Genomic DNA, 9287 nt, shown 5'->3' with positions numbered 1-9287 from the left:
TTTAATGCTACTTTTCTTGTACAAAAAGAACAACAACGACGACTAATCATTAGAAGTCGCACAACAGAATCTAATTGTTAATTATTGTTTGAATTGTACTGTATCATTTATCAATTAATTTTCTTAATGTTTTGCATTGCAAGACTGATTTTGTAAAATTCCATATTTTTTTCTTTGCCCATTTAAAATTTTTAGAATGAGTATTCTTGTACTTTTGGTTGCATTTTCTTATCCTTATTTTTTTTTAATACTAAAAAGGAAATGTCTCAAAAAATTGATTATACTTAATATTCATATGTAAATGCTTTTAGATTTGATTCAAGAGTTTTATATTTTTATGTTTAGTAGATGATACAATACAAAGCATGAATAAAAATTGGTAAGATAACTAGTAATTAAATTTATACAGACGGAATTGATATAATAAAAGGTCCCTGTGACGGAACTCTAATGTAGCTGCTTTGCCAATGTCCTATCCGTTTAGTTGTAACTGTATAGTTGAACCTGGTAACCATATTATTATTGGTATATAAATTGAGCTGTAATCAATTATTGGTTGATTAAGTTGCAAATACTTGTATACAGCTGGGAGTCCCGCGAGGATTTACCCATTGCAATATCTAACGAAATAATGGAGATATCAAAATTCTGGTTTTATAATAAGAACTATAATTATTTCATTTTTAAATTTATTTTATTGTTTGGATAAAAAAGTTAAAAAAATATATTTTTATTAAATTATTTTCAAAAAAAATAAAGATAGCCATTTTGTAGAGTTTATTTTTCTGAAATTATTGATGTTTCAAAATTTTATTTTCATTAATTTCCTGATTTTTAATATTTTTTCTAGTTTTGAAGAAATAATATATGATTATAAATTTATAACTATTAGGAACACGGAAATTATTCGGCCGGCTGTATGGGAATGCGCGCGGCGTGGCGAATCACATGTTTGATAACATTACGGTGTTAAATAATTCGCAATTTTTCTCAAAACTAAAAAAAATATTAAAAATCAGGAAATTAATGAATATAAAATTTTGAAACGTCATTATTTTCAAAAAAATATACTCTACAAAACAGCGTTGGTAAAAAACATGTTTTTTTAAATAAACAAAAAAAACAGTTTTTTATGTTTTAAACATGTTTGTTGTTAAATGTTTTTTTTAAAATGTTTTTAACTGTTTTAAACTCCTGTTTTATTGTTTAATATTAAATGAAAGTTAAAACTCGTTTTACATCTAACCAACCGATTAATCAACCAACCTGATGTTCATTGGTTTTGTTATCTATGGAAACACATTACCTCCAAATAAATAATAATCAATTTGATATCACAGTAACACTGATAACTGATTATTGGTAAGTGATAACGTTCGAATGTTTGACCGTTTCACTTTCACGTTTGACGTTTATCTTTATTCGTATTTCATATTCCCGCAATTATTATTACCTTACCTATCCTTGTTCAGTCGTGTAACGTGATCATTTTATTCATTCTTATTTTGTGCATAATTATTTTAATTGTTTTTCAACTTATTAATTGATAAAATATTAGTATTTTAGGACCTATCCACGTAGGAATATGGTAGTATATTATGACATATTGACATAATGTACAGAATTTAACCATCAACCCTACGATATCAATGATTTTATGAAATCAATTCCCTTGGTTATGATTGTAGAATTAATTTTTATAAGTTTCTTTTTATTTATTAAAAAAAAAAAATGTTTTTAATGAATGATTTTATTTATCTGTTTAAAACAATAAGCAATTTGTTTTTTTTATTAGTTTAAAACATGTGTTTTAAACTTGATGTTTTAAACATGTCAACTCTGCTACAAAATGGCTATCTTTATTTTTTTTTGGAAATTATTGAATATAAAAATATATTTTTTAACTTTTTTACCGAAACATTAAAATAAATCAAAATATGAAATAATTGTAGTTCTTATCCCTGTGAGTCTTATTACAAAACCAGAATTCCGATATCACCATTAGTCGGGAGATATCACAATGGGTAAATCCTCACGGGACAGCCTGTATATAGTAACAATATTATATACTATATAGTATATACGATACCAAAAAAGTAACAATGTAATTTGATTGACACGAGTTTTGAATGCAGTTAATACACAATAGTCAATAAGTATCACTGATATAAATTATTAATATAAATCCGTCATTCGTTAGCAAAATATACCAAAATGGTTGATATTTTAGTATATAATAATAAAATGTTTTATGTCACAGATTAAGATTATGGTTACAAATTTTAAAGAACAGGCGATGTGCAGGAGTTATTTTTCTTTTATCATAGCATTAATAATCCCCCCCAGATACTTAAGGAACTATATATTACACAGCAATACAGCATACCTACATATGTTATGCTGTGATCTAGTTCCATAAGTATCCACTAAGATGGCACTTGTAAGTTGTAATGTTGTAAAGGAAAATACCTCCTGCACTCCACCTGTTCTATAAAATGTGGTTAATCTCCACACCCTCCAATCTTATGTCCAGTCCTGTATATCTTATACACCAAGGTGTATTAAATACACCTTGTTAGCTATGATTTAAGATATCCTACTCTTTTAATAATAATAGTCTTATAATTTCCAAAAATTTCATCAAGTTATTCTTAACCTTTTCATAATACTCCTTAAAAAAAATGGCATAATTAGACAAAAAAATAAATTAAAAACTTTCACTACTAAAAAAACATTTAGTCTTAATTTGTGAAGCCCACCTAATTCCATTCCCAGCGTTCCAAATACCAAATTATACTAGATGTCTAGATATTTTTGTGATCATCCAGATGAAACAGCCCACTCTGTGATCTTCAATCATAGTCAAATATAAATATAATAATAAATATAATATCTTTCTCAGTTTAAAATCTCACTCCTTCAAGCTACCAACATTTTCTTATTGTCAAACCACATTCCTTCCACTATCTCACCTGTTAACTGTTCTCCAGGACAAGCCATTAAAGTAAGAGTAACTACTAGTAACTTTAATCTCTACCTTTATTCTCTTGGTAAAACATTAGGATGATATTTTAGTTTTAAGTATAAAATTTGGCCAATTTGGGACTCCAAAACAACCAACACTAGAGGTTGATCCCTATTCGACTCTCTAGTTAGCAAAATCTACATAAGGAATTTATCTCTTCCCAGGCCAATTTACTGGGCTACTCACACAAATAGAACCCTAATTCTCTCTTTGATTTTTTCGTTAATCGAGGTTTGGAAATCACCCTAATTTTGATATACCAAATCTTTTGCTCAATTTTATTCTATCGGATCAGATTCTAATTTGTTCACTCTAAACAATCAAATAATCCATATAAAAAAATACCCGACTATAACCCTAGGTAAAACAAACTAGAAAAAATTCTCGTACATCATTTAAGACAACATATCTCTAAAAATATCTTTGAAAACTCCCACTGAGGTCTGAAATTGACTGCCATCTCAATCGTCTCAGCCTTTAATTATATTATAAAAACGCCACCTTTGAATCATTAACACCACTGTCCACTTCTTCCGATAAGGTGATATAATAGCCTCAATAATGGATGGTATTAAATTTGAATTAAATTATATAATATCATTGTATCTGAAAAACGATTCTGAGTGGAGACGGTTTGTTAGTCTAGGATAGGTTATACTATATTAATTATATTATTGTTTAGAAAAAATGTAGGTAGTTACGGCTAGGTATCTATATAATAAATTCCAAATTTTCTATAAATAACTTAAAAAGTATAGTATATATACAATTTACTATAAATTATTAATATAAGTCATTAATGACATTAACTATTAATATTAGAATATAAAATGGTATAATCTTACATTTTAAGTACCCACAAATCATAATTTTAAATTAAAATAATATAACTAAAATTTTTATTCTTGATTATTTAATATGTAATTTCATCCAAATTTGAACTTGAAATAACTATAAAAAAAAAGCGGGAAAGTGGGTATCGCTCTGCTGTATATTAAGTGGTGAGGTGGACCTCTGACTAGGGTAGGTTAGATTTGAATGCAATGATAGCAGTGGCGTAGACAAGGGGGGGACGTGGGGTCAGATCCCCCCATTAGCTTTATTTTTTGTTTTGGCTTACATTATGTAGTATGCACTATAATGTAATATTTTTTCATATTGTGAATTGTGATCTATCGAGCTATTGAATTTTGACAGTTTTTTCAATATACTGATTACTGAATAGGTACCATTATAATTTTATTTTCGTTTATTTATAGAAAATTAGCAAAGTAAACAGTAATATTTATGTGGTCGATGACGATTGACGACTACGATTATGCTTTATTATAGCTTATCTTATTATTTATAGAGACAACAATATACAGTATATTATATATTTATATATATAATATGTATGACATATGTCTATAAAGTTATGTTTACACATTTTGAATTTTTCAATATTATAAATATTTAAAATTTATTTTTTATTAATTTTATCAGACTTTAAATAATCATGCTCAACATGAATACCATAAACATTAAACTAGGTACCTTAGAAAAAAATTTTGAGAGGGTGGGGGCTTTTCCAATTTTCACCTCCCATTTAGTTGTCGTTTTTTTTTTTGATCCCCCCCCCCTTTCAGAAATCATGTCTACGCCACTGAATGATAGATAGGTATCATTGTATACGAAAACGATTCTGAACGGAGATGATTTGTCAGTCTATAGGATATATTATATTTAAATATTGTCATACTTTCTATTTTGAAACAAATATTTTATTTTTCAATTAGGACGCATTTTGCATAAGGCATGGTTAATCAATTTTTCCAAAAACATTGCATGTAGTTATCATAATTCATAATATCTTATATTATCATAGATATACATATACCTGGTTCGAGGATAAATCGTTATCGTTACGCGATTTCATAAAAATTTAAAACTCAAAACATTTTTCCTATAATGACGCTTCAAATTTTCTCTATAGCTATTTGAAGTAAAATTTACGGATAACTTAGTGTTGTATTTTTAATCCTTAGTTATAAACGCAAAAAATTTTATTTTGCCACATTTTTTTTTTTACATGCATTCAAATTTTAGTTTTGACAACATACGTAAAATCACGAAAATTCGTAAATTATTTTATTCTAGAAATTCATAAAAAAATTTTCTTTTATACCTAAGATTTGAAAACTTAATACAATGCTCCTAAAATATTTTTACAATAGCAGTTGAAAAATACAAGAAATGTATAGTCACATTTTTTTTTTTACAAGCATTTAAATTTTAATTTTGACAACATACGTAAAAATCACGAAAATTCGCAAATTATTATAAGCTAGAAATTCATAAAAAATTTTCTTTTTAAATCTAAGATTTAAAAATTTTTAACAATCTATAATATATCCTAGAAAGATAAACCGTTTCCGCTCAAAATCGTTTTTTGTATACAATGATACCTATCACTGCATTCAAATTTAATCCCATCCATTACAGTAACCTACTGTACAGCAGAGCGACATCCACGACTTACCCGCTTTTTATATTATTATTGTTGCACATCTATTATTCTGTTCTTGTATACCTTGCAATTTACTCGCGATTATAACTTTCGCATTCTTTACGTAAGATCAATATATGTTTATTGTTATGATTTTTTGTTTTATTGATCACCCTTGTCGTCTCGATTTCGCAGCGTATGCACTTATCGTCGTACCTTTGTTAGTTTTTCGTTCATATCACATTGTGGACGTACGCTTTACGTTACCATTCTTATTCTTAATGCAGCATATACGTATATATTAAGTACCACGGTTGTTTTGTTACATTGATTTTTTGTTCTCATATAGTTGCAGAATATCTGTCCAAAACGATATCGCTCGTAGGTCATTTATTAATTATTATTATACAATATTGTTACGCAGGTTTGGCATAAACATATAGTGTCACTATTGGTGTTATATAAATATATATTTGGCAAGCAGCTATCATTTGTCATCCATTGCTTATTGTCTATGATAGAAACCGGTGCCAAGTATTTTACGTACTTAATGTAAGCCCGCAAACCCACCAGCAAGTGAGTTGTGTGAGAGGTCACCCGACGCCCAGATCATTTAGTCAGTGTCAGTCAGAGCTAGTCCTATGCGTAATTACACTAGTTACCAGAAATTTCATGCCAATTGTGTGAGAGGCCGTCTAAATCATCTAGTTGATCATTGCTCTCCAACTCTGCCTGTTGTTTTACAATCATCGGATTTCCGTATTGTAATTTATAAGTTTGGTTTCAAAGATTTTGTGTATGCTCCTGCAGTGTGATCATTGCATCAGACCAACCTGATCATTTATACTTTCCCACCGGTCCACTCCACTATAATTAACTTTCATCGTCTCGTTTATTATAAACGATTTTCATTTATATCTTTACTTCTTAGCAGAGGCGTACTCATGCAGGAGTTTTCAATGGGGAGGGGGGTTGAACATTTTGTTTTTTATCACTGGGACTTTGTCACCTTCTTTTTAAAAATATTCTTATACTTACCTATCTAATCTTACAGTTCTTAACAGATAATGCATGCAATTGTTGTATGTTGACATACGATTTAAAACAGATATATTTTGTTTATTTTTTCCCTTAAAAAAAATTTTTTTTAGAAAATTGCTCCTGTGAGTTATATTATATATAGGGGAGGGGTGGCCACAGTTTTAGTGAGACACTAAAAATTACTTTTTAAATATTGTTTTGGTTTTAAGTGATAATCCTTCAACAGCGTTATGGTTTTATTCTAAATATTATTGAGCATTAAAAAACATATTAATACTTTCTAAAATTTAACGAAATTTCAACCCAGAGAAATTTTTTTTTTAAATGTCATAGTGTCTCACTGTGAGCCAGCCTTGTACACAATGAGACACGTCACGGGGCACTATGGTACATAATATAAAACCTTTTAAATTTGTAGTTTATCTTTTATATTTAAACTTTTCATTTCACAACATTTATATAATATGATAAAACAATTAAATTTTAAAATAATTAATTGTGTTTTTGTACAATTAAAAAAATGTAGTTATTCACTTTGTTTATTACAAAAGTTTTATGTTTAAGTTTTAAAAATTAAATTAAAATCATAACCTAATATTATGCATCAATATTATCATCACAATTTATTTCAACAGTCTTGTTTTAGAGTTAACTGATGTTGGGTACAGCGAGACAACAGTATTTATTTGTCTCACTATGTACTGTCTCACTGTATACCGATCTATTATTTTGCAGATTTTTTATTATTCTCGTATGAATATTTATGATAAACAATTGTGCATATAACTAAATTGTGCACAAGAAAAATTTAATTTATACATACCTTAAAATACGTAACTTTGAATAAAATTCGATACCAAAATTGAAAAAAAGGAAGCTCACATTTTTCACGTTTTGATTACAAAAAATAACAATATTATGATAAGATGATAGTATCATTTTTGACCCGAACTTACTAATAGCACGGATATAGATACTAGTATCTATATCCGCGACTAATAGTTGACCATTATGTTTATTATGATTTTATGAATCTTCTGGATTCTCCATCTGATGGTTAAATATTAAATTAGTCGACTTATAAATATAAATGGATCACTGTGTCCCGTGTCTCACTGTGGAAACCTCTCCCTTAAGCACGAACGCACAAGACTACATAGGTTAGTGAGGTCATGGGGGAGGTTCAAACCCCACGACCTCTCCCCCCCCATTGAGTACGCACCTGCTTCTTAGTGTCTTATTTGTATCCATGCAGATGCATTTTTTGTTTGCTTGATATTATCTATAAACCATCAAGTGCGGATGCCTACACTATCACAATTTAGATTAAACTATTATAAGGTATAACATATTTAGTTGCCTACTTGAACAATTTTAGGGGTATTTATTACGGGTTTTTTGTATTAGTGTTTACAAATGGTCCCTCGGGTCTATCTATTTCATGCACATACTACATACACTAACTATAATAAAATAAAAATTCAATTTATTCGTACGTATGTTTTAAGGTTCCTTATGAATTATTAATCCATATTTATTTTTTTTCATAGTTATATAGTTTCATTGTTTGCTCGTGATGGAATAGGTACATATACATTAAGCAGTGATTAATAAATACAGAGAAACACATATCACACATTTTAATATTCTTATAGATTATTATTAATAATTAGTAATTACTTATAGGATAACGTAAAATTCAGTATAGACCTGTGGGCCGTGTCGGCGACCACTTATGCAGGTATATATATGCACATACACTTGACTCTCTAATCATACCTACGATTTTCGTTGAATCTAAAAACCACACATTTTAGATAAAATACAGGACAAAACCGCATACATATTAAGGTTCTTGTAAACTAACAATAATATTATAATTACTTAAATACATATAGATTTATACATATATTTAAATATATAATGTATTTAATGTTTCATTTATTATTTTTTTAATTAAAACAATATAAAATAAATTTCCGTCAGTTGAGTACTTATCACGATAACTGCATTATAATCCTTTGTTTTTTACATGTTACAATATCAATTTTATCTTACATGTAAACATAAGTAATTTTTTCATTTTGGGTGTTATAATATGAGAAGGTCAGGGTCAGTGACATAGATGGGTAAGGGCCCTGGAGGAGTAAATTAATTAGCCGAACCCCTAAACTGGATTAATTTATATTATCTTTTGAAAATTCAAAATATTTACCTAATATTGTAAGTGCACTACCCCACTTTGCCCTATGATAGCTACGTCACTGATCAAAGTTGAAAGTGAAATGTAGTCATTCTTTTAAATCTTTTGTTAAACTTGATAGAAGTCTTTGACGATTAGAATACATAAAAAATCAGACATGTTGATTGAAAATAGTGTATGGTATTTTGGTGTACAATGTTGTGAAGAATTAGAATTGTAAAATTATACATTCATCATCTCGCTAAGAATTAACAATATACATTTTTAGAAAATACATCCTTGCTTATTGTTGATATTTATACAATTATTTATGTTGAATAAAATATAATTATTGACTTTTTTAGCGTAAAAGAGTGCAATTAAACTATTAAGTCGATTTAAATCGATAACTAATAATTAGGAAGGTAATAAACTAATAAGTAATAACTATAATAAATCTTTTGTAATTAATGTTATCAATATTTAACTATCATTGTCGTTTACAACTCATAATAATATGTTGATTTTATTATGTTAAGATTAGTCGTAAA

This window comes from Diuraphis noxia, unplaced genomic scaffold, assembly GCF_037042655.1.
Source record: "Diuraphis noxia isolate RWA-SAM2 unplaced genomic scaffold, SU_Dnox_SAM2 contig0003, whole genome shotgun sequence".
Taxonomy (NCBI): Eukaryota; Metazoa; Arthropoda; class Insecta; order Hemiptera; family Aphididae; genus Diuraphis; species Diuraphis noxia.
The sequence above is the reverse complement of the archived record's forward strand: the minus strand, read 5'-3'. Positions refer to the sequence as shown.